The sequence below is a fragment of the Monodelphis domestica genome, chromosome 8 (assembly GCF_027887165.1).
Source record: "Monodelphis domestica isolate mMonDom1 chromosome 8, mMonDom1.pri, whole genome shotgun sequence".
Classification (NCBI taxonomy): Eukaryota; Metazoa; Chordata; class Mammalia; order Didelphimorphia; family Didelphidae; genus Monodelphis; species Monodelphis domestica.
In genome coordinates this window covers 174,861,547-174,889,167 of record NC_077234.1, presented here as the reverse complement: position 1 = coordinate 174,889,167, position 27,621 = coordinate 174,861,547, and positions in this window count along the sequence as shown.

Below are 27,621 nucleotides of genomic sequence, written 5' to 3'. Positions count from 1 at the left end.
CCATGATTTAATCATGGTCACACAGAAAATATCACCATCAAATGCTGGAACGGAACCAAAACCCTCTGACTCCAAAGCTGATGCCCTATATAACTCTTTCTTACAGAAGATTAAACTCAGTTTTCCAAGCCAATAATAATAACTAACATCTTTATAGCACTTACCATATGCCAGACATTATGATAAGTACTTTACAGTAATTGCTCATTTGATCCTCATAAGAATCCTTGAAGGTAGTGCTATTATTGTTCCCAATTTAGAGATGAGGAAGTTGAGGCAAAAAAAAGTGAAGTTACTTACTCAGCTTCAAACAGATAGTATTTAACTGAAGCTAGATTTGAACTCAGGAATTCCCTATTAACTCACTTCTTCCCAATGTGTCACTTAACAAGTCAAGATCAATAGTGCCATGGCAGAGCTAGAACATGAATTTCTACTTCAAGTTGATTTAGCACCAGGATTTAGGGTCTCAGGCTGAAGTAGCAGAGGATTTCTGAAACAACATCAATGACCAAAAAACAACAAAAAACCCAAACCAAAAAAACAAAACCCAACCCAACCAAAAAACCACAACACCAACAACAAAATGCCATAAACGAGGGTATCTGGAGATCTTAAATTCTTGGCTGCACCTCATGATTTTGCTCATCCATCTGATTTGGTTTTGTAGAGTCCAGCCAACATACTCAGCCTGGTTTTGACACTTTGTTAGTTAATCAAAGGCCACTGGGCTAGAATGACTAATGTGGTGAGCTCTGCTGGATAGAGAAAGCCTGCTTTGATAGAGGTAACTTACGGTGGGAAAATATTTCCCCAGTGGAACAAGCCATTGTATTTCTGTGGGACTAGGCAAGACACCACCAGAACATGGAGAGCTGTCACTGGTCATAGATAGAACACCAAAGCTAATCTAGCCATTTGTAAAACTGCCCACAGAGAAATGTGGGAGCGACTAGACTTGCTTTTCATCTAGCCTCCTCGCAGACTTCCAGATTTGCTTGCTAAACACTGACCAGCCTGAACTTGCTTAATTTACAAAAAATTGATAAGATCACAACCCATGGCAAAATGGCTCCAGCATAGTAATTTTCAGTTCTTGTTTACATTGGAAGTGTTTGAATTCCAGGTAATTTTTCCCCTAGTCTTCGTTTTTATTTTTTCCAACTGCATTGTTGAAAGGCCAAAGTGAAGACTTTTCGTATCTAATTCTGTGAGTTGATGGTCTCATAAGGGTAGAACTGTTTTATTTCAAAAGCAAACATTTGAAACCACAGGTATAACAGCTAAGAATGTTTGACCGAGCAGGTGGCTTCAAAGATAAATAGCCAGATAGACCCTGAGAGTTTTTCAGGTTTTAAAAGGCTTCTCTAAAATGTTTTTCCATGGAGATAGGATCAGTATTGGATATCAAAGACTCTTGATTTTTTAAAATACACCCAAATACACATACATACAAATAGTTGTATTTTGTTTCCTCATTTTTGGAGAGTATTAACTAGTTTTATGAGTCATTAAAGATCAGTTGTCTGTGCTCTTAAGTCCCTCTGTTGGATCACACCACAAAAAACAGGCAACATTTTAAAACTGGGTTAATTGTGGAAAAAAGGCTAATAGTAATGTTTCATCTTGTTAGTCATCTTTAATCAGCTGAAGTAAATAGACATAAAGGTAAAACGTTCAGCCCATATTTCTTCAAATCTGAAAGGCACACACTAGAAGAGACAGAAAAATTCTTTTCTTGAAACATAAAGGTTTAGAGAGTAGATGAACTAAAGAGATATGACTCAGCTACCACTGGGAAATTAACACTCAAAGGAGAGCAGAAGTAGGAAGAAATAGTTGTCAATTAGCTCTCCACAGTTAATGGCGGGTTTTGTTTTGCCCCTTTTTTCCCCTTAGCAGTCATTATGAACAGTGAAGGTTATAGAGTGAGATTTATAATATACCTAACGAAGATGAGCCACTTCCTAACTGTTAAATGCATGCATGGCTCATTCAGGCTCAGTTTAGACAAATATAAAAAGGGCTTTGTCTAGTGCCAGAGTTAACTCTCTTCTCCAGCAGCTTCCAGCAACAGGAGGAATGAGGCAACAGAAAATTTATAGTTGCAACATGAAAGCTGAATTGAGGCCCACTCAGGTCTGAAGGGGTTATGGTCTGCTTTGGGGAGCAAAAACCTCCACCACCGTGGCCAGAACTGTGTTTGCCTCTAAAGAGCAAAGAGGTACAGCTCTGGGATGTGTTTTCCATCATTGTAAAGGAAAAAAAGTAATTCAGATTCAATGTGAGTTTCCATCTCATAGTGAAATGTATGGTGCCTCAGGTTAGCAGCTGCCTTGTCAGAGTGTCTGCAAAATTTTGGCACATCACTGTAAATTGCATATTTCTTACCAAAGTACTTAAATAGTGTTAAGGAATGTTTAATTGCAAGCAAGGAAAAAAAAGCCACATTGGGAGCATCTTTTTCCAAGAAAATGTCAAAAGCTAATTCACTTAATTAAAAGTCTGAATTACAGCATCTAATTTTTTTCAAATCGAATGAGAAGATTATAATAATTAAAGACAAACAACTTTTCTGAGCAATTCAGGATTAACATTACTAAAAAAGTTAGAAGTTCAAGATTCAACGAAAGAATCAATTTCTAAATGTTAGTTGTTTGGGAGTGTCTGTCCAACATTCTCCTTTTGGTGACTTCTGAGAGGAGACCATGATAAACTGGAAAGAGGCGATGGTCTCCTCTCTCACACTACAGACCAGATTTTTGGGTTGTCCCTAGGTGACACATTCTCAAATCCTGACTGTGTATTCCTTAATTTCTTGGTATTCTCTGGTAACCGTAAAGGAGGTAACTACAGAATTTGGTTGTACAGGATGCTGGCCTCAGGGATTCCCTGAACCATCTAAAATGCAATTGATCATCAACCCCAGAATCCATTGTAGCAGTAAAACAAGTTCTTACAGGGGATAAATTATTCTTATTTCCATTAATGCTGGGAAGGAGAAGTTTGGTACAGTAGAGCGATACTCAGTTCTGGAATCAAGGACACAAATTCAAGAGTTTCATCTACCATATATTGACAGACTATGAAACCCCTCTGCAAGTCGTTTCATTGATTAGGGCCCTAATCAATGCTTGAAGTCTATGAGTTAAGGAAGAATCTCATAGAAGAAGGCTTCTCTTCAATGGCTTCTTGTGACATATTTGCAATCTAAAATTGGGACTAAGTAAAATAAAACCAGACAGAAAGCTTTAAAGTGATCTTGAAATCATAGTCATCTCTTCTAGGCTCAAACATTCTTGTCCCTTAAAAACTTGGGCAGGGAAATTGTTTGTTCCCTTTTCAAGTGAAATATCACATATTTTCCTTAGGGAAAATAGACTATGGATATCGTCCAGGAATTTGGATTGGAAAATTGAATAACTGAGTACCACACTTCATGACTTAAATGTAGTTTGTAGATTATAAAGAGACTTTGGGAAAGCAAACAGGAATTCTGTAGGCTTGGCAACGGTTCCTGATAGGACTTTTGGTCAGGCTTGGGAAGATTTGGACAGTCCATCTAAGGTCTGGTGTGTTTGGAGCCAGGATGATTTCCAGGACAAGCCACAATGAGAGGGTGAACTGAAGTTCTAAGTCAGAAGAGTTTGCAGATCCATTCTGCCATTAAGTAAACAGACACAGCCAACATATTACATTTATACCTTTGGTTCTTTGATTATATCTTGTATCACCATGTCCAGTTTGGTGTTTATTTCTGGCTTTTCTGGGAGTCCAATTATTCTTAAATTTTCTCTTCTCCCCCTGTTTTCCAGATCTATCACCTTGTCGGTGAGATATTTTATGTTCTCTTCTAATTTCTTGGTGTTTTGGCTTTGCTTTATTAGTTCTTGCTTTAAAGCCTGGTTTTCTTTTACAGTTTGGTCAAACTGGTTTTGTAGATGCGTGAATTTCTTTTGCATCATTTCCCACTTTTCCTCCCAGAGGGCTTCCATCTTTTTGGTCCTTTCTGATTCAAATTCTTCATGGGTTTGTGGAGAGTTTCTATTTCCTTTGGAAGATTTTGGAGAATTTTCTTGTATATCTTCTTCTATCTGCTCTGTATTTTGTATTTTGGCTCCATAGAATGTGTCCAAAGTCGCCCCTTTCTTCTTATTTTTCTTGGTATTTTGGGGCTTCTGTGTTTCTGTGGAGTTTGTCATCTCTGAACGTGGAGGATTGGCTTTTCTTGTCTTTGTCTGGTGATCAGTGGCTTTAGTCCTGGGCAGATGGTTCTATGAGCGTTCCCTGGGTTAAACTGAATATGCCTCACTGGAACTGGAATGGAAGGGTCGGACCACGAGGCCACACTCTCCCCCTGGCTCGATTTCCGGAAGTTGCCTTCAGAATCCCTGGCCGTGAGGCTGTTTCGTAGGCCTGCGGGGGGATGGGCTGCCGGGCTGCCGCTTCCCCAAGCTCCGAGAGCACAGACTTTCACTGAGACTTGGATAGCAGGATCCAGCCCGTGAGGCTGTCTTGCCCGCCCTGAGGGTTGCTGTTGTTTTGACCAGCTCTCTGCAGCGGAGGCCCCAGGCAGTAACTTTCACCCGGACTGACCGGCTCTCTGCAGTGGAAGCCCCAGGCAGTAACTTTCACCCGGACTGGGACTTGGGTAGAAGACCCTGAGGGTTGTTGTTCCTCAGACCCTGCTCTCTGAGCCCGGCGCGGCTGCCGCTTCCGGGAGCCTTGGACTCTGCGCTCCTACCCCTGAGGTCCGAGGGATCTCGGGTTCTGGCTTTTAAGGGGAGCCGTACCTTTTGAACCGGGTCCAGGTCCAGGAGGAGGGTTCCCAGGGTCTGTGCTGTTGATCGTTTTGAATTTCGGCGCCTTAGGAGCTTCTAGTTTGAGATCGGTTGGGAAGGGTTTTCCGGAGATCTGAACTTCAGCTTTCTCTAAGCCGCCATCTTAACCGGAAGTCCTATACCTTTGGTTCTTTATGAGACATATATTAAACCTCAGACTCTCAGCATCTGTTTGGGCTGTCTGACAACATCCCCGTTATGAGCTGCAAGCCAAGCTGATGGAACACAGTTCCTTCCCTTAATTCAGAGAGGTAAAACTCATAATAATTTCAAACAAAGCTGTCAAACCAGCACAGCACAAAAGAGATGGGGTAGGAAGGCTTAGTTTCTCAGTGGCTTTTAGGTAATCTTGTTAAGAAACATAGGAAGATTATTTAAATGCCTCTTAAGCAGCAGTTCCTCCCACTTGGTACTTTCAAGGCCAGTAGTCTAGGCTTTGTTTTATTCCACATTGCCAGCCTGACTAGCGATAGGGCTGGCACATAGCTGATCCTGGCAACACTCTTACAGTTGTCAGATGCCAGCTTAAACGGATGCTGCAAAGAAAAGCCAGCATCCTGTGCTTTAAACGCCAGCTCTGATTTGTATGAAGCCAGCAGGTAATTTTCTTTGTTTGGGGTGGTGAATTATCCCTCCCCCCAACCCCCATTTCCTTCTTCCCTTTTATGGTTCACAATTTAATATTCTGGCTACAAAATCATTGAAAATGCTGGACCTTTTTTGTTTTACCACACAAAATATCAGGTACATAGAAGACAATAAATAAATGTGCAGTGCACAGAGGATATATTCTGGGTTAATGTTAACCCTATCATTTCTGGAATATTTATTTGCTTAAAATAATGGTGGCGAAAGACCCTTATTGCAAGGATAGTGGTTTTGCTCCCATGCTAGTTGAAATGACAAAAACTGATTAGATGCTCATTTATGCCTTGAAAATATTCCCACCACATTTTCTAATTTAATACCTAGCTTCTATAATCAGCAACAGATAACACATAAATTTATATAATCTATTAATCATTTCTTTCTAAATAAAATGGGGGAACTTGAGACAAAGATTTAGTAGTTGATGTGATTCACGGAGGTTTTGGTTTATGGATGCTTCCTTTTTAAGAAGCAAGGTAAATGGAAAACCTCAAATTATTCATTTGGTTCCTTCCTCCCTTCTCCCCCCACCCCTACCAAAATCAGACTGGAGACAAACTGACTGCATGCAGTTATTCTCAAAGTAAAAAGTCATTTTCTTGGAAGGAAAAGTGGTATTGGGGTGGTAATTGTGGAATGTGGACTTTAGTCAGTTATGCTAACATTTCTTCTAATCCCTTCAAAATTAAATAAATTAAATGCTAATAAAACTCTTTTACTGAGGTGTCTACCAGCTCTATAACAGTCCCAGAGGGATACCTATTACAGCTGCATTAGGGGTTCTAATATAGTGTAAGCTTATTTTCTCAAGTTTCAAGCTAAAATAAGCTGGAGGTTTTGGGTGAGACTGGTGTGAGGATTAATAGAAAACTATTGCTAATCAGTCTAAAATGAATTGCACATTTGTAAGAATGGATTGGCCACTATGTATATTTTTTATATTTGAAAGCATAAGCATATGCTATACATTGAGTGTCAGTTGAAAACCTATTTAAGTCGGTAGTAATTCCCATTAAATAGTCAAACCTTTGGAGATCCAAGTTGTAATCCAATATAAACTAACTTTGGAAGGTCATGTATACTATGGCTATTATTGACTCTCATGAAATGGATAGCAAAGTGATTAGGATTTCGAAGGGCAAAAGCCCACTGCTAAGTAACAATTCCCTAATGGCACATCTTAGTTTTAACTATAAACATTCGAGCTATTCTCAACAGATTTGAAGAAAGCTCTCTCTCTCTCTTTTTTTTTAATAGAGAAGGTAAAGCTTTAATTCTGTGGAAAAAGGCAAACATGTCCATTACAAAGGGGAAACTGGCAAAGCGTCATCACATGTTCATTGTTTGCTCAATTAAAAAAAAGTAATACCGAGTCTCAATTCTATACTATGTGCAAATTTGTACTTTAGCACCCAAAGAGCAATGGAGAGATTTACCGTGGGTGAGAGCATACTGCAACATATTACAAATAAGGAAATAGAAAGAAGTGACATAATGAATAGTATTAATAAAATGCACAAATGGGGCAAAAAGAGGGTCTGAACCTGTGTCCAAAGTGAGGGAAGAATAGTCTGACTGCTCTTCTGACATTTTCATTATCAAGCTAAGAACATTTCAGGAAGAGCCTCAGCAAGTCGCCTCGTGCTATTACTATTGTTCGGGTGTTTCAGTCCAGTCGTATCTGACTGATTCTTGGTGATGCCATTTGGGGTTTTCTTGGCAAAGACACTGGAGTGGTTTGGTTTCTTCTCCAGCTTATTTTATAAAATGAAGAAACTAAGCAATCAAGGTTAAGTGACTTTCCTAAGGTTACAGAACTAGTAAATGTTTGAATCAGGATTTGAACTCAGGAAGACGAATCTCTGACTCCAAGCCCAAGAGTCTGTCCAATGAACCTAGTTGCCCACATTGCTATTGTCACAGAGTGGAAAGATCTGTTGGTGGCTTTGGAATACAGTTCAAATCCCATTTCTGATGCTTTTTTTTTCTTTGCAACTTTGCAGAAATAACTTAATTATTGTTATATTATTATTATTATATATAATATTAACATAATACACATTATGTTACATAATTAATAACGTAATCCCCTCTAAGTATAAAATGACAAGGATGAACCTGTGCTGGAGATTCCTTCCAGATGTAGATCTATCAGCAAAAGCATTGATGGTAGGGCATGGCCAAGCATCACAGAGGACCACAGAGGCTGGGCAGGCATGAGTGAGTAGAGATCTGTGTTATTGGAGAGGATACCCGCCCCGATGAAGTTATATTTTGGGTATAGGTGCTAAATTATACAGAAATGATATTTGACATGCAGCATCTCAGATACACATCTTTAATGATAAACTTTAGTTGGCACTTAGGAGAAAATCCAATTCCCAGGTCTAGAAATGGTTACACATGTTCAGAGAAATCCAATCCCTTGCTTGCCAATGCTTCTGATCACTCTAGAGAACAGACTATGTTGGTTGATCACAGCAAATGTGGAATATATTTAGTTGCATAAGCAGAGTCTGTCCTTTAACCATAATGTATGATTTTGTGAGGAAGTTGTGGGTAAGTGGGTGGGGTAATTACACCCACCCAATTTAGTCCCACCCTGTCTTAGGTTGTATCTATTACTCAAAGCATGTGTGACAAACTGGCCCCATTTTGCATGATGGTAGCTGTTGCCGTGGTGAGTAGTGAAATATGTTATCTTGGTCCACAGTTTGGCTTATCTGAGAGAATTTCATTGAACAGCTGGAATGTCTGTTTAATACACGATTCTTAAAGCTATCAATCTTTTCACAGGGGACAGATTCGACCATGGCACAACTATTACTCAGTGAGCACAAATGTTAAGGAGGCAAAGGTAAGTGACCAACATTCGGTCCAGCCAAAGTAGGAGCAGAGTAATATAAATAAACTGGAAAAGGAGACAGCATTTGGAAGTCTAACAGTGACTATTTTCAGTAGGAGATTCATAGTGAACTCCAACAATTTGTTTAAAAAATAGAAGGTGAGCTGGAGAGGAATTCTATTAGAGATGAAATATGTCCTCTGTCCACTGGGGGGAGGAAACGCCAGCTGTTATTATTATTATTATTATTGACTGTTGCTTAAAATCATTCCTTAATTTGGGGAGTAAAATTAAATTAATTGAAATAATTGAAGAGATTTGAAAACAGGTAGCAAAAAAACATGGCATGAGGCCTGAGCTAGGCGATATTTCACCACTCCGATGTCTCAAAGAAATCTAGCAAGATTTTGAAATCCAAGTTTTAGTCTGAAAGGCAAATTTTATGACTGTTAAGAAAAATAAAACGACACATTCTTTAAACATATATCCATGTTTCCTCCAATTCACAGTTGCTATTACAAGCAAAATATTTCAAATTGGTTTAGGATCTTAGGGAGCATTAAATCTGACATACCTTGCATTTGTATTATGTTTTAAGATTTGCAAAATGATTTAGATGTGTTTTCTCATTTGATCCTCACAACAACCCTATGAGGCACTGTGATTATCATCCCTACTTTACAGATGAGGAAACTAAGGCGCAGAGGTTAAGTAATTTGTCCAAGATCACACCTAGTGAGGGTTTGAGACAGGATTTGAAGTCAGGACTTCCTAATTCCAAGACTAGCACTCAACTGCACCACTGTGATTGTCAAGTTATTTATAATGGAGGGTTCTTGATTCAAAAAATCATTAATAACAACATAAATCTTCATTTTGGTAAACATGTTTCCTACTCTTGTTCATCTTCAAAGATATAACTGACAGCATTCCTTTCCATCATGTTATAGTTAAAAAAAAGGAGCTGGAGCTAAAGGCTCTGGGTTCAGATTCTAGCTGTATTGCTTACTATGTTTATGACTATGTACAAATTATATTATTTCTCTGATCCTCAGCTACTCCATCTGTAAAATGGATAAGAATAGGGATGGGACCTATGATTTTGTTGATAATGGAAACCTTCTGAGTGATGAGATTCCATCTACTAATGCAGGTCTGCACCTTCTTTGCAACTTATATTGTTAGGGAGCTGGCTAGAACTGTGAGAAGCTAAGCCTCTCAGTATAAAATGAAAGCCTGCGATAGATGACCTCTTTGGTCCTTCCCAACTCTAAATCTATGATCCTATGACATATGAATCCCAATTCATGACCTGTGGTCTTTTCCAAACTGATTCCACATGTAGTTTGTGCTGAAGTGAATGGCTTTTGCCAGTCTTTGCAGTGTTTATTACTGTTTGTATCTCTGCCTCTTTGTTTGAAGAGTTGCATGAAGTCTTGGCCCAAACAGAGCCTTTCTCTCTCAAAATTGCTGCACAGCAAATTGTTCTATTTGTGGCTGCTATGAGCCAAGCAGGAATCTAGCGGTTCTTTTTCTGAGTAGATTGGGCATCTAAGAAACAGAGCTGCAAATAGCACCATAGGTTCCATAGTTAACCACTCTGAGATTTTCTTCCTGGCGCAATACTGCCTCTGTGTTGGCAGGGAAGTCTCAGACTGAAACTTTTGAGCACAACACTAGTAAACTTCCTGTGGATTCACTCTGATAATTTATCGACAAATGAGATGAAATAATTTCTTATTTTGGGGTCTCCAAATCCCTGTCTCTTGCCCCTCTCTCCTCCCCCCAACTTCCAGGGCTCAAAATCCTATGGGAGGAAACCTCATAGAATTACAACTGTTCACATTTAATAGGGAAACATGGTAATCTGTGACCACTGCTGAGACAAGAGATTGACTAGGATCATAAGATTAGAGATTTAGAAGTAGAAAATACTTTAGAGAAAATGGAATTTAACCTCTTCATTTTTTAGAAGAAACTGAGGAACATGAAGTCATTTGCCCAGGTTCACAAAGCTTGTCTGTTTCTAAAGCAAGATTTGAACCCATAGGTCTGGCTGACTCCATACCCAGTGCCCTATATATTATATTGTGTTGAACCCCTGGATAACCTTCTCCATTAATCTTACAAGAAACAAGCTGACTGTCTTAGCATAAAATAATCTCTGTGGTTCCTTCTACTCCTGCCCCCTCCAACTAAATATCAGGACACCAGGGTTCTTAAATAACCTAGTTACTCAGGGGTGGTTCCTCTTCTTTGATCTCTACAGTACTCCCTGGTTCTTCCTCCAAGCCTTAGGAAATAAATTGTTTTATTGATGTGCTATTTCAACCATAGAAATCCTAGACTACTTGTCCCTCTCCAAATCCCACTCCCAACCCAACTGGCATTGTAGCATTTTGGTGGTTCAGTTGTTCTTCAGTTGGGTCCAACTTTTTTGTGACCCCATTTGGGGTTTTCTTGCCAAAGATACTGGAGTGGTCTGCCATTTCCTTCTTTATGGCATAAAAAAAATCTTTACCTTCCATCTTAGAATCAATACTGTGCATTGACCCCAAAGCAGTAGAGCAATAAGGCTAGGCAATGGAGATTATGTGACTTGGAGCAAGGAAGTATCTAAGGCCATATTTAAACCCAGGACCTCCCATCTCCATCTGCCCCTTCCATCCCAACTGAGGCAAACAGGGTAATGTGATTTGTCTGGGGGTCATTTAGCTTGTAAATCTCTGAGGCCAGATTTGAACTTGTCTCTCCCACTCCAGGACTGATGCTCTATTCACTGTGCCAAATCCATAAGCCTTATGTGTAATGAGACAATAACTTTTGAACACAAACTAGTCTCTTTAGTCACAGTCCTACAGGTAGTGATGCCAAGAACTATGTGTATATGTGTATGTTTTTTGTGTGTGTGTCTTGTGTTAGTCATACAGTCTTTCTCATCTCACATACCACTGGCATTTTTATTCTGAGAGGAAACCATTGTCATCCATGGGTGAAAATGTGGCCGCGAAGGCTGATGCATGACCAGCAGTTCTTTCCACAGTGAACACATTAGAAGGTGACATTTTGGTCTGTGGTTATAACTGCCATTTGTTTATTGCCTTTTTTTTTTGGCAGGCCTGACTCTTTTCTGGAATGAGGAGGCACTTGGGAAAGAAACATTAACTAGCACATTCATACACTGAAATTCTAACTTTGAAATTGATTCTTTATTAAATTCAATTCACTGAGCTTTTATGGAGTTCCCACTCACAAAACATTAACAGTGATAATACCTTGGAAAGGGTAGGTGAATAGGACAAAAACAGGTCAAAAAAGAATGATTTGATAGACTAGAAAAGAGGTATCAGAGGTAAATTGCCCAATAAGAATGGCTAATGGCTACCAGGTTCTTGGGAGCAATAAAGTTAAGGAAATCAAAGCATGTCGTGTAGGTAGATACAGTCCAGGTTTGAAGATTTTTCTTGTTTATAGTTGGGAGATGGTGGGAGTCGGGGAGAGGGATGTAGAGTAGGGAGGAGGGGGAGTGGGATGTAGAGTAGGAAGGCAGGGGAGTGGGGTGTAGAGTAGGAAGGTGAGGGAATGGGATGTAGGGTAGGGCGGCGGGGGAGTGGGGTGTAGGGTAGGAAGGTGGGGGAATGGGATGTAGGGTAGGGAGGTGGGGGAGTGGAGATGAGTTCTCTTCTCTACTCCTGTTCTGCCACTCATCCCAGAGGCCCATCCAATTCACTGAGGCTTTGGGGAGAGAGATGACTGATTATTGAAGGCACATTGTGCAGAATTAAGAGGATAACTTCCCCACAATTTTCTTTTCTTACTTTTTCTTCCCTTAAACAACAACAACAACAAAAACAACCAAGAAAACCCCTTTACCTTCCATCTTAGAATCAATACTGAGTATGGGGTTCCAAAGCAGAAGAGTGGTAAGGGTTAGGTAGTGGGAGTTAAGTGACTTGCCTATAGGCACATTGGCAGTAAGTTATCTAAGGCTAGATTTAAACCAAGGACATCTCAGCTCTAAACCTGGCTCTCAATTCGAGAACCTGCTTTACCATAATTTGTTAAAAGAGTCTGGAGTAGGCAGAAAAAGGTGAAGAGGAGAATTGAGGAATGTTTTATTCCCTTGGTTTCTAATTTATATTAAATATAACAATAATATTAAACATAACTAAATTATATGAAAAAAATAGATATATGGAAATATAAATGTATTTAATATAATTAATATATTTCATATGTTTTGTGAATGAATGAATGAATGAAAAAATTAATGATTACTCTGTGTAAAACACTGTGTTAAATCCTCACAAAATGAATAAAAAGGCAAAATGTTTTCTTCTTTCAAGAAGGTCACATTGTAGTAGGAGAGATAATACATCTGTGGCTAATACATATATGCAGATCAGATAGAAAGGTTCCATAGTCCTTAGGCTGCAGAGACAAAGCATATGGCAATGGCTATTCTTTAATGTCATTTTCACAGATATCCTCTCTGTTACTGCCTTTGAGCCATTTGATAGAGACAAGTGATTTGAGGGCAGTTTTTTCCCCTGGGTCTTTAAGAGCTGAGGCTATAGTACCTGCAGGAACAGTGACCTGGTTTCATCTCTAAATGAATTGTTTCCTTGGGTGATATCTGAGGATCCAGGGCTGGAGCCTTTGCTCTTCCTAATACTCTTTGGTTCCAAATCTTCCCAAGTTGCTTCCATTTAGAGTCTGAGGGCAGATAATGGTTCAGATAGTAGTGATGGTGTGGCTAGTCTGACATATTCTCCCTCATGTCTCTCCCTCAGGGTGAGCTTTTGCTGCTCTAGCTAAAATGACCTGCCTTCTCTGTGTAAGTCAATAAATTAACAGTTCAAAATACTAAAATTTGTAAAAGTAAGTAGTGGAACAATTATCTTCTTTTCCCTGGAAAAGTTGTAATATTTAAAAACATTTTCAGTTCATCATTAACTTAGTTTTTGTCTTGTTTTTAATTATAAGATATGAGGAGAGGCTCTCCAAATCTTGTGCCTACATATCCCAAGGGGAATGAGACTGAAAGTACTGTAAAAAAGAAAGAGATGGATATGATTATTCTATCCCCATCAGTGACCCCTGAAATATCATGAAGAACAGAGAGGTTCCGCAAGATTAGAGAAGGAAAGAATGTTCTGGTTTTCAAAAAAGGACAAAGAATAAAAATGATACACTGTAAGCTTTTGTGTTAGACTTTAATTCCTGGTAGAATGAGGAAGTGAATTTTTAAGGAGATCAATAGTTGTTAGAAAAAGAGTTAGAGTTAGAAAAATCTAAGTTCAAGTATCATCTCTGCAAACACACTGGCCTGGTATTTAACTTCTCAAAGGCCAACTTAACTCTTTTTTTTTTGTTATTTTATTTAATTAGATGATTTAGAATAATTTTCTGTGGTTGCAAGACTCATGTTCCTTCCCTGCCCTTCTCCCAAACCCCTTCCATATATGACGCATAATTCCGCTGGTTTTAACATGTATTTTTTCTTTTTTTTTGTTATTTTCTTTCATTATTTTATTTAATTAGATGAGTTAGAATAATTTTCCATGGTTATAAGACCCAACATAACTCTTTTTTTTTTTATACCTTTATCTTCTGTCTTGGAGTCAATACTGTGTATTGGCTCCAAGGCAGAAGAGAGGTAAGGGCTAGGCAATGGGGGTCAAGTGACTTACCCAGCGTCATACAGCTGGGAAGTGTCTGAGGCCAGATTTGAACCTAGGACCTCCCATCTATAGGCCTGGCTCTCAATCCACTGAGCTACCCAGCTGCCCCCCCAACATAACTCTTAAAGACAATAAGGTATAGAATAGTTGCTGATCTGCATTGATAGAAGCCATTTCTTCTCTAAGAAGCTTCCTCTCCATGAATTTTCTACATTGTTGGATGCATTATTCAAGATGGCCAGTCGAAAAGGAAATAGTAAGTATAGAATAGATTCAAGAATATTAATAGATTATTCCAGATCATTCTCATTTATAGGGTTTTTGGGGGGTAATAGAATGGCTATACTGGTTGATCAAAAATAGAATGCTGTAGATATCGTTTAACTGAAATTCAGCGAAGTGTTTTGTTTCTGATATTATTCATTTTGGATTAGATGGAGAGTAGTGGAGAGATCAGTGGCATTAAACAAATAGAAATAGGGGTCTATTATCTATACATAAGAATTCCTGTGACCCACATATTGGCTTAGTTATAAAATAGAAAATGATCTTTTATTATGTTTTTATTTTGTTAAATAATTCTCAATTATATTTTAATCTGGTTTGGGTTTCACTTGGGAGTGTTGTGGATTGCATATGGCACGGGGAATGCCCTTTCGACATCTCTGAGTTAGATGATGTTACAATTAGGTGTACTGGTTGACTGAATCTAAGGAGTTGTCATAAGTAGCTTGTTGTCAGCTTTGAAGGAGGTGTCCAACAGAGCACCTCGGTACCCTGCATTGGCCTGGCTGGAATCACCATCAACGTTCAAACCGTAGTTTAGGACCTCAAATTCCAGCTAAATTTATATGAACTGAAGGAAGGATGACAAATCAAGCTTTATACCCTCTTGAGCATGGTGGCCAGCCTCCTCTGTGAGAAGCGATTTTCACCCTACTTCACTAGGGCAGTCATTACTGGCTTGCACCCCAAGACCTTTGAGCCCTTTATTTGTTATTTGCACCTCACTGGCTGCCCCAGGGTGTTTAAAACATTCCTGTGCTGCTTACAATATCATGCAATGACTTAGATAAGAAAGAGATGGCATACTTAAAAAAATTATAAATGATACAAAATTGGGAGCAATAGGTCACATAGTGGATGACACAATCAGGATCTCAAAAGATCTTAATAGGCTAGAATGTTGGGTCAAAAATGAGTAACATGAAGTTCAACAGGGAAAAGCATAAAGTCTTATATTAGGTTCAAAAAAATCAATTTCACCATTACAAAATAGGAGATAGATAGGTAGCCAGGGGCTACCCTGAAAGAAATCTAGGCTTTAAAAAAAATACTTACCATCCATCTTGGAATCATTACTAAATATTGGTTCCAAGGCAGAAGAGTGGTAAGGGCTAGGCAATGGGGGGTTAAGGGACTTGTCCAGTTTCACATAGCTAGAAAGCATCTGAGGTCAGATTTGAACCCAGGACTTCCTGTCTCAAGGTCTCTATTTACTGAGCCACCTAGCTAACCCTGAAATCTAGGGGTTTTAGAGGATTGTAGGTTCAATTTATTTAATGTAATCTGGTAACTTAAAAAGAAAACACAAGACGGGATTGCATTAAAACAGGCATAGCAAGATTAGATAGAGGCTAGTCTTAGTCTTCTCTGTCCAAGTCAGATCCCATTTGGAGCATTGTTCTGAAGATAAGCTTTTACAAAGGATGCTGATAAGAGCAGGGTCCAGCAGAATATGGCAGCCAAGGGCCAAATCTGACACTTTGCCTGGTTTGGCTCAGCCAGGAGCTAAGAATGCTTTTAAAATACTTTTAAATGAAATAAAACTATTTAAAAGCTAAAAACTCTTTTTAAACTCTTTACCAATACAAAAACAGGCAGGACCATAGCTTGCACACCCCTAAGCTAGAGGACTTCCAGAAAATGGCAACCAGGATATTAAAGGTTATTGAAATCATGCCATATGTGGATCAATTCATAGCATCATAGATTTAGATGCTTTACAGATATGGAAACTGAGGTTCGGAGAGGTTAAATCACTTGCTCAGGATCATAGAGCAGGTAGCCAAACCTACATCTTTCTGCCTGTAGGTCTAGCACTATTTTCTATTGCTTCTCAGAGTGGAGGGAAGATAGAGAGGGAATATGCTCAGTAGAAAAGTTCTCCTGGGGAAGAGATATTAATTTTATTCAACTTGGCCATAAGGTACAGAACTAAGAAAAAAATGGAGATTCAAAGAAGTAAATTTAAATTTGATATAAGGAACGATTTCCTAACTATTATAGCTGCCCAAAGAGAATTAAAAAAAAAAAACATTGTTTTTTCATTTTCGATGAGAAGTATCACAGCCCTTCTCTTGATATACATTTTCCTTTTCAAGAAAATCTTCCCCAATGAACAAAAATCTGTTTTCTCTTCCTCCCCAAGCTATTTAAAAAAACAACTGAAACTTTAAGAAAAACCTAAAAATATATATTCAAACAAAACAAATTCCCACACTGTCCATGTTCAACAATGCCCTTTTTTTCATCTCTATGTCAATAGTTTTAGTGTGCTTCATTGTGAGGCTTCTGTAATTGTAGTTGCTCATAGGAATTGATCAGAGTTCTTTAATTTTTAAAAGATGTTTATCTTCACGATGTTTTTACTTTACAATGCTTTGATTATAGTATAAATTGTTCTCCTGGTTCTATTTGCTTCACTCTGCATCAGTTTATGCAAGTCTTCTCAGGTTTCTCTGACCTGTCACTTTCACTATTTTTTAAATTTTATTTTTAGAAACACAATATTTCCTGGTAGTCATGTACTATTTGTTCAAATATTTCTCAAAAGGGCTGCTTTTTGAGATTGTGATTTCCTCCTCACTGGAGAAATAAAAAAAAAAAAAGCTCTTTATAACTACTTTTCAGATATGTTATAGCAGGGATTCTTGTTGAGGTGTAACTGGAAGGTCTCTGATCTCCCATTACGTTCTGAGGGTCTGATTTGCTAATTCTATGGAATGCCACTTTTCATGGTAAGGAGAGGAAACTGATGGCCTGAGCAAGACCAAGTCGAATACAGACCTAGGGAGCTCACTAGAGAGTAATTTTTTTTTTTCAATCAACTTTTTCAAGTCAAGGCAGTCCTTCAGATTCAATTCTTTAAAGTGAGAATTAGAGTAGATAAAACCTCCCTTCGTTTTTGAAGCAAATCGTCATTAGTGACTTAAACTGAAGATTCTTTCTCTCATTAACCCCACTCCATTCTGCTCACTTCCTTGTAGCTTCTTGTGACAAATATGTGCAGTTTGTATTTCATTAACATATATTTGAATGATAGAATGTTCTGGTGAATAGAGAGCCAGCTTTGGAGTCTGGACAATCTGAATTTTAGGCTCACCTCTGACAAATACTGCCCAAGTGACCCTGGGCAAAGCATTTAACTTTTAGACCTGCAGACAAGCTCTGTAGGAATGTAAGTTGTTGAGCAGGTGCTGATCTGTTGATAAGAGTGTTTCCTTAACTGTGAACTTCTTTTTGAAGATGAAATCATAGAATTGGCCAAAAATAAATAAAAAGATTTGCATTTACTTATATATTGTTCTATGGCTTTTACCTAGGAATTTTGCCCATGGCTTTAGCTCAGGACTGCATCATAAACCCTAGGAGAGATGCTATCTCCTACTTTGTTTCCCTGATCATTCTGAGGCTGAAAGAGACATTTAATAAATATTTGCTGAATGAATGACCCTCTTAGGAGACTTTGAAGGCTAGTATGGAATTCGACATTTATGGAAATAGATTTAATGCCCAGATGCTATACTGGTACCTCAACGAGTCTTCTGCAGAAGCCAAATATTACTGTGTTCACAAGTGACAGTATTCTTCAGAGACATAGAAATGTCGGGGTTCAGGGCTGGTGATCAGGGCAAAGAGGAAAGCAGCATTTCCACTAATGATTTCCTTTTAGGAAAACAAAAGAAGCTTCAGTTTTCTGGAGGGTCTATTTGCCACCTTCTATGAATTTCCACTTCACTAATCCCACAAGGATCCTTGTGTACCTTTTAAAAATCTGTGCATTCATATACACCATGCTCTAAACTCAATCGCTAAACTGGTAAACATGTTTTTTCTTCTTCCACAATGGCAGACTTTTAATCACCTTGTTTTTCCCTGAGAATGTGTGAAGTATTTTGCATGAATAATTATAATTATGTAAACTCCACTGTGTGTGTTTTTTAGTGCTAAGTAAAAATGATTTTTACTCTCAGAACTGAAAAAGTACCACGTAGGCATACTAAATAGGTTTAGTATGTCGTGTTGAAATATAGTAAAATTTTAAACTCACAATTAATTCTTAGGTGACAAGAATGGTATTCAGAATTCATCTTTCCTGTTCTAATGGATTTATGCTTAAGATTAAAAGGAATCATAATTAACTGACATCCACCATGAATGAAAAAGGACATTTTCTCTGAACATCATAACAAATCAATCCCCTATTACATGTGTTAAAAGTGGCAAAAAAGGGCCTTTTTGATATTTTAAATTATGACTAAGGGTACATAGTAGTTTAGGGATATAGTTTTGTTTGAAAGTGTATACATAATTTACTAAAGATATATATTGAACTCCTTTCATAATTTCACTAGAAAAGTGTTATAATGGATAAGATGAATATTTTAGTTTCATTTAAGTCTCAAATTTCTATCCAATGCATTTTTCTGGAGCCATTACTTCAGTGGAAGACACAGAATATGTCACTTTTATTTCCTTAATTAAAATTATAGTTGAGAAATATGACAAAATCATATAGGCCTAACTTTCATGGAACTGTCTATATTTCAATCTTCCTCATTTTTCATTGATCCTCCTTAAATGTATAAAAGAAATTTGGTGAGCTTCATTCACTAGTGATTACTTAGATAAATGTGAGTGGGGCAGACCAGAGCTCTGGCCCTTGGGTTCTTCAGTTCAGCCACATAAATGAGCTGTAATGAGTTTAACCAATGAGTTTTAGTGTTCTTTCACATTCATAAAGATTGATAAGAGTATTTAGATAGTATACTTAACCTAATTAATACAGCTGCATGGGAAGATATTTTGATTCTGAAAATGGAGGAGGGGGTCATGTGGATCTCTATGCCTTTCACTGTCTCTGGCTGTTCATGTTTATCTTTCTCCTTTCATCAGTGCTCTAAGTTTTTCTGTTCCTTCTCATATCTCCTTCCTTCCTTCCTTCCTTCCTTCCTTCCTTCCTTCCTTCCTTCCTTCCTTCCTTCCTTCCTTCCTTCCTTCCTTCCTTCCTTCCTTCCTTCCTTTCTTCCTTTCTTCCTTTCTTCCTTTCTTCCTTTCTTCCTTTCTTCCTTTCTTTCTTTCTTTCTTTCTTTCTTTCTTTCTTTCTTTCTTTCTTTCTTTCTTTCTTTCTTTCTTTCTTTCTTTCTTTCTTTCTTTCTTCTTTCTTTCTTTCTTTCTTTCTTTCTTTCTTTCTTTCCTTCTTTCTTTCTTTCTTTCTTTCTTTCTTTCTTCCTTCCTTCCTTCCTTTCTTTCTTCCTTTCTTTCTTCCTTCCTTCCTTCCTTCCTTCCTTCCTTCCTTCCTTCCTTCCTTCCTTCCTTCCTTCCTTCCTTCCTTCCTTTCTTCCTTTCTTTCTTCCTTCCTTCCTTCCTTCCTTCCTTCCTTCCTTCCTTCCTTCCTTCCTTCCTTCCTTCCTTCCTTCCTTCCTTCCTTCCTTCCTTCCTTCTTTCCTTCTTTCTTTCTTTCTTTCTTTCTTTCTTTCTTTCTTTCTTTCTTTCTTTCTTTCTTTCTTTCTTTCTTTCTTTCTTTCTTTCTTTCTTTCTTTCTTTCTTTCTTTCTTTCTTTCTTTCTTTCTTTCTTTCTTTCTTTCTTTCTTTCCTTCTTTCTTTCTTTCTTTCTTTCTTCACTTTTTTCTTTTTCAGTCTTTGTTTCTTTTCATAAAATAAAAGGAAACAGCAATGTTGATATCTAAGATTCTACTTGGATCTTTTAAAGAGCCTCTGATTTTTTTTCCCTTAGAAAAGCTTATCTTGATTGAATTTTAACACTAATTAATAAGTTAAATTCTATTTCTTAGCATATGAGTGTTTATGTGTGTGTTCAAGATGACCCTGTATACAGTCTTGAAGACTATTCTTAGTGGGCAACAAGTTCTGGCAAATCTCTTTTCCCCCCACAAACTAGAAGGACTTTAACTATGATCCTATAAAGTAACTGTTGTCTTAGGACCAGTCCAGCTAAGTTTTAGTGTGGTTTACTGTGAGGTGATGAATTCTTTAGGGAGGGGGAGTATGGCAACTCAGAAAAGTGTCTACTAAGACATGGAGAGGCTGTGATCTTCACTGATTAAAGGAGATCCCTCAATGATTAAATTATAGGTCTTTTGAAAAATTGTAGGGGAACAGAGTCTTACATAAAGTGTAGTCCAGGTGTGCCTGAGTAGCTGGCCCATGCTCTATGCTCATGTATGTAGATTCCAACCTCATCACTCAACTTAAATGATTCTCTAAAGTTACCAATGGTTTCTCATTTGCCAGTTCTGATTGTCTTCTCAAACCTCATCTTTCTTGATATCTTGATATTCAATAGCATTGGACCACCCAATTCCCCCCTGGCTACTCTCTCTAGGTTCTTGTTACAGCACTTTCTTCTTGCCCTTCTACCTATCTGAAGGTTCTTATTCAGTATTTTCTTCCAGTTCATCATCTGTATCATGCCCTTGCCTATGGGTGTTTTCCAAGGATCTGTCCTGGGCTGTTTTTCCCCCTCTACATTATTTCTTTGTAATATCATTGACCCCTGGCTATGGCTTTAACTAGCATCTCTATGTAGATTTTACATACATGCATATATATATATATATATATATACACACCTATATGTGTGTATGGATATGCATGCATGTATGCATATATGTATATGTGTAGCTGTCTCCTGTCTGTCCCCTGAAGTTTAGTGACATCACTAAAATGCCTATTGGACATTTCCCACTAGATGTCTCGGAGATGTATTGAATTCATTATGTTCAAAACTGAGCCCATTATTGGCACCCTTTTGCTAACCAAATCCACTTCCTCAATTGCATTTCTGTTGAAGGCATTGCCATCCTTACAGCCTCCCAGGTCTATAACCCCGGCATGTACCATTCTCTCCCTCACTCTACATATTCAAGCAGTTGCCAGATCTTGCTCTTTCCCTGTCACATCATCTCTCACACCTTACACATTCTTTCTACTCACATAGCTACCACCTCGGTCAGGTCTTCATCATGTCTTAACTAGATTATTGCGACTGCCTAATTTGTCTCCAAGACTTAAGGCTCTGTTTATTCTAGTCCATCCTACATATTGCAGCCAAAGTAATTTTCTTTAAACACAGATCTATCCACGTGACTCCCCTACTTAATCAACTCCAGTGGCATCCTATTGCTTCTGGGATAAAATATAAACTCCTCTGTTTAGCATTTGAAACACTTTATAACCTTGCTTCAATCTATCTTTGCAGTGCCGTTGGATAGTCTTCTGGCACTCTGTGATCCAGCAAAATTGGCTTTCTCTCTGTTCTACATACATCACACTTTCATTTCCCATCTCAAAGCCTTTGCTTGGACCATCCTTATGCCTGGAATATACTCACTGTTTGCTTCTGCTTCGGAGTCTGTCTCTTCCTAAAATGAAATTCAGGCACCTTTTTGTGTGTGTGTGTGTGTAAAGCCTTTCTTGAACTCCCAACTCTCCTACATTCTAGTGTTCTCCCTCCTAAAATACTTGATATTGAATTATTTTTAATATTCCCACCATTCAAATATTAATATATTTTAAATATTTAATGATTTTGAATATTCATATTCCATTTGTACCATATAGAAACATATATATGTATATATATATACATGTACAAACATACTCCTATTAGAATGTCAGCTCCTTTTTAGTAGGGATTGCTTTATTCTCTGTATATCTGTAATATAACATGGTTCTTGACATAAAATAGTCACTTAATAAATGTTTGTTGATTGGTTCTTCTCGAAAATTTCTTGTTGATATAATTTTGACTTTACCATCATATTTCCTTCCTTGCCTGAGCAAACTTACTTAGCATCCGTCTAAAAGAGTGTAGTGAAAACTGTAAATTACTAAAATCTTTTAGAAGCACATGTTTCTTGTGAAAGAAGAAAATTCCCTTGGCAAGCGGTTTAACCTTTCCAATTATGGGCTAAATATTGTTGTACTTGATCAAAAATGTAGAGTTCAAAGGACCTTGGAGAGCATCCTGCCCAACCTCCTCATTTTCCAGGTGAGGATCATGATGCCCAAAGAGGTTAAATGAGTCATAAAGAGAGTAAATTGGTAGAGCTAGTATTTGAGCCCAAGTGTTATGACTCCAGATTTAACGTTTCTTTCTCTCATATTATTCTGGTTTCTTATATTGGGTTGCCTTCAATATATAAAGCATTATATAATTATATACAAATATACATGTAGATATGCATACATTAATATGTGTCAGTATATATGTAACATATCTATCTATATATAGTTTTGTCTTTGAATTACACATATTTCCCTGATTGCCCTAGCATTTAGCTTTGAATAGCCATAATGGAATCCTGGTTTGGGATTGATTTATATTTTTATTTCTGCAATAAATCTCAGGCAGATAAAGGATGGTTCAATGTAATTTTTTTCACATTTATGTTTCTGTGACATTCATTTGTTTTTTAAAATTTAATTTTCCCCCAGTGTTAAAAAAGATTGACTCAATTATGCTATATTATTGATCTAAAACAAATGAAGAAAATATGAATAATATTCCTTGAAATAGCAAATAACATGTTATGGATTACTTTCATCATATTTATTAACATTGAAAGAAAGTCTTCCAAGTATTGATTCTATATTGCAAAGAATTCTTTAGTATACAGTTTCTTGTTAGTTCCCATCAATAGTTAATTGCATTTGTAAGATGAGCTGCATTTCTGTGCCCCATTTTCTTAGATAATTGGACTTATTGTCTGGTATAGACTACTTATCACAAACACATATATAAACATGTAAATATGAGCACAAATGGGTGTTCAAACAAACTTTAGTTTATGTGGAAAGTGGAATCTTCCATTATGAAAAATGGTTATTTCTAATACATAACACTAGAAGAGTGGGACAATAGATCTTGCTCAGTTGATTTTGTCACCTGTAAAATGAAGATAATTATTATAGTTCCAGACTCAGAGGACTATTAAAAAGCTGCAATGGTCATCTGAAACAAAGAATCTTTGCTTTCTTTCCTCCTTCTTTTTTATTTTTATTTTATTTTTTGAATCAACCTTTTTTTTACCTTGTGTCCTTCATGAGTTCTTTTAAATTTTCTAATAATATATATATTTTTCTTATATAAAGCTGTTTTATTTTGCAGCATAACAAACATGAAAATATGTGATAATCTATATATAACATATATCATACAACTGCCATTTCAGGGAGGGAGGGAAGAAAGAAATGGACTCCTTCCTTTTTAAAAAAACTGGGTCTATGATTTGTCAGGTGGCATCTAAGTAGGGCAGTGGATGGAGCACTGGGCTTGAAATTAGGAAGATATCTTCATGAGTTCAAATCCATCCTCAGACACCACCTGTGTGGCCTTGGGAAAATCACTTAACCCTGTTTGCCTTAGATTCTTCATTTATAAAATAAACTTGAGAAAGAAGTGGCAAACCACTCCAGTATGAGTGCCAAGAGAACTCCCAAATGGTGTCACCAAGAATTGGACAAAACTGAAATGACTCAACAACAAAATGATTTGTCATTGTAGGAAGGTTCATGTCTTTTTCAGTAAGAGTGAGACAAAAAGAGAGGCAGAGACAGAGAGACAGCAAAAATTGAGAGCCAGAGCCAGAGATAGAGTGAGACACATCCAGGGACACCAAGAAACACACATATATTGAGTCCTTATTCAATTTTTATATCTTCAGTTTCTCTAATTTACATGTTAATGCAAGGGAAGCATGGAATGTATCTATAAGATATTCCTCCCTAAACAACTCTTATTGTCTCTGTCTATACGTAAAGAATTAAGAAAATGAGATAATTATCTAAATGTATAAGGTAAAAACACTTTCCAATAGCACTCATCTACAAAGAAAACTAAAGCCACGCTATGGAAGCCCAGAACACATGAAACATGACAATGAAATATAGTTCATGTGTTTGTAGACCTGAACATAAGCCAGTAAACCAAAACCTTGGTCGGGCCATTTTTGGCCTCTCTCTCTCTCTCACTAGCAGGGGCACAGTCCTTTGGACCAGTCCCCCATAATTAAAATTTCTTCATTCCAAGTAGCTTTTATTCCTGGAGTCTGGTCAAGAGTACTATTCTTTAGATGTCCGCTCTTGCCAAAAACCAGCAAATGCTCTCCAAATCAAGTGAATTTAGAACTGTAAATTTTTTACTGCTTCCCAATTGGAACTCAAGCCTATTCTGAGATTTGGAAATGTTTGATAAGGCTCGGTTTCCGAGCTTTGGCCAGGGCAGTTAGTGTAATGTGTGTGAATCTGTCAAGTTCAATGTAACTCAGAGAAAGCTAGATCTTTTTGAGGAGATTGTTGAAAACATTCTCTCTTCCTCATCCCATTCCCAAGAATGGCAAGACATATGTCAATGTAGAAAAATTATGGACCCAAGATGAGCTTGAAGTTAAGCCCAAACCTCAAATTATGGTGAATGTGTAAAGGAAAAAGAAAGCAGATGCAACCGTAGTTTGAGGTAGTGGAATGCACTATTAATCATTAATACAAGATGGCAGAAAATGTACATCTAAAATGAATGTGCATGTGTGGGAGGGGGGAAGATACACCCTTATTGAAGGATTATTTGCCATTTAAGTCCCATTTGGATTGAATGAGAAGAAGCATGATAGATCATATTACTGAAGTAAAGACTACTGGGGACAAAATCTATGGAATGTACTTGTACCTGGGGAGTCAGAATCTCACCTCTAAATTGCTGAGCAGTTGGAACATGCTATTCCAGTCAAATTATCTCATTTTACTTGGCAGTTTCTTAAAAGTTGGAATAAGATTCTGTAGTTCATCAAGCCAAATGAGTTGTTATAGTCTGTCAAACCCGAGACTGAGAATGGAGAGCAAAGCTTGAGGTGCATTTTTTTTTTCTTCTGTGGACATGACATGGAGGAATCTTGACACCATCTGCAATCTGGGTGGGAAGTGAAATGATTTTCCTCCCTATCAGATGTAATTTCTAGAAAGCTGTCTGATGAAGCATACAACTAGAAATTTAGGCAGCTCCCCTTGTCCCCTACCATGTAAAATTCCTCCATATATATTAACTTTGGACTTGGTGCCAACTGGAGTAAATCAACAAGCGTCAGTCGAGTTTGCTGAATATTATATTGGGTATGTGGGTAGTATTTTTACTTTTAAGAATCTTTTGGAGTTTATAAAATGATTATACTATTTTTTTCCAATCAAATTTTAGAGCTTTCTGGTAACTTTTATCAGCTCTCCCTTTTTTTCTTTTTCCTTCCCTCCTTCTCCTACTTTATCTTTGTCTCTCTGTCTGCCTGTCTGTCTGTCTTTGTGCCACTATTTCTCTTTTCCCTGTCTCTCTGTCTGCCTGAGTTTCTCATCTTTTTATTTTTAAATGCTAGACCTTTCATTTGGCTTTTACTTTGCAACTTATGGAGCTTTAGAACTCAGTTTGGAGCTCTCATCAGTTTGTAAAAGTCATTCTAATCTTTAATGCACTAGCTTAATGAATAGCAATAAGAATGTGTAAGAGTGTTTGGCAAGAGAAGCTTAGGGCTTCTCACAGAGATTAATGACCATTAGAAAGCTGTTGATAGTCTACCCTTGTGCTTCTGGTCTTAATTTAAACCAAGTGCAAATCTTGAAGAAAAGTCTAGCATCATGGTTGGTGTCTTTATAATATTCACAATGAAGATTCTCACATGACCTTTAGATTTTTCTGCTTTAATTACTCTTGCTTGATTTGAGAATACAGCTTACCTGCATGTACCACTTGATGTTAAGTGATGTCATATTATACTTTTTGTAATGAAAAGAAAGAAAAACGACCAGGGAAATATCCTAGGCCAAAATAGCATTTGACCTTTAGAGATGACAATGTACTAATACATCAGGAAGGGATGTAGCATCAAAGGAAGCAATAATACCTAATGAATAATGAGAATAATGATTATGAATTTTATTAGATACAATAGTTTGAAGAACAATAAACATAAAAGAATAATAGTGGGATAGCAGTCTGTTCCAGGAATGCTTTTATCTGAACTCCATTAAAATAAGACGGGAAGATCAAGATGAGGATGATAATGACTTACATTTGGAGAATACTTGATAGTTTCCAAAGCAGTTTCCCATAGACAGTGTTATTTGATATTTGCAGAAATACTTTAAGGTTAGTAGCTTAAATATTCTAAACCTTTCTAAGAAGCCAGTATATTACATTGGTATTGAAAGTATAGATTCTAAGGGTTAAAAATGAAAGGTTGGACTCAATTTATGAGAAATGTGTTGCTGAAATTAATTACTCAAGTCAGAATGACTTTTTATGGTAGTATATTTACAAAAGAGAGTGTGAAAGTAAAGGAAATGTGAAAGAGGATAGAGTAAGCTATTTAACCTAACACAAGAAATATTTTCTCTGGCCCCTGCTCAATCCAGGCAGGGCTAATTAGTCCTCAAGTCTTCAGTCAAGGGCTCCAGCCATGAAGTCTCTTCCAAGATGGGGGCCTCTCCGTAGGCTAGTCCCTCCAGAAAGCCAGGAAAAGGAGTCAGTCTTTTCATTCATCCATGTGGTAGTCTTAAAGGAAGGTCCAAGAGCTGCTTCCCCAATGTCAGTCTCAGGTCCATGAATCAAATCCTTCACCAGCCTCCAAATTGAACTCCAAAGACGTCCTTCACAGGAAGTTATAACTGCTTTTAAAGATGCTTCTTTTTGTCATTTCCTGTGCCTTCCTCCACTTTAAATGGACCAATTGCAGTCTTAGAATTTTCTTAGGACTGTCCAGGGGTCAGTCAGTCGTTTCGATTTGTCACCCACTTTTACATGTGGGTTATAGATCTCCCCCCACTCGAGAGTAAAGTGGGGTGTAGAAGCTTCTGGTGATTAGATCTAAAAGTGGGCAGGGGAGGGTTAATCCCATCTTCACAGGATAGAAGACCACAAAATTGTAGCATCCCCTTGAATTAATTCCAGCATTAGAACAGTAGCATGATTTCTTTAATCAAATACTTGTATATATGTTACCATTATCTAAGCAGAGGTGTCAACCTCCCCCCTAGTGGGTTCTGTGTTACCTGCAGCAATGAAAAAAAAAACACCCAAGGGGGCTTTAATCAAATTAAAATGTAATTGAGAAGTATTTAATAAAGCAAATAAACATACAATTCAATACAGAGAACATTAATTTGTGGTCTTCTAAGTCAACATGACACCTAAAGGGATTGTTTATTGCTCTAGATATTGTCAATGTTGTTGAAATTGAATATAGTGAGGTATAAAAATGGAATTACTGAATGCAAGCTGGAGGACTTGAGAAATGTGGCGCATATTTAAGTTGAA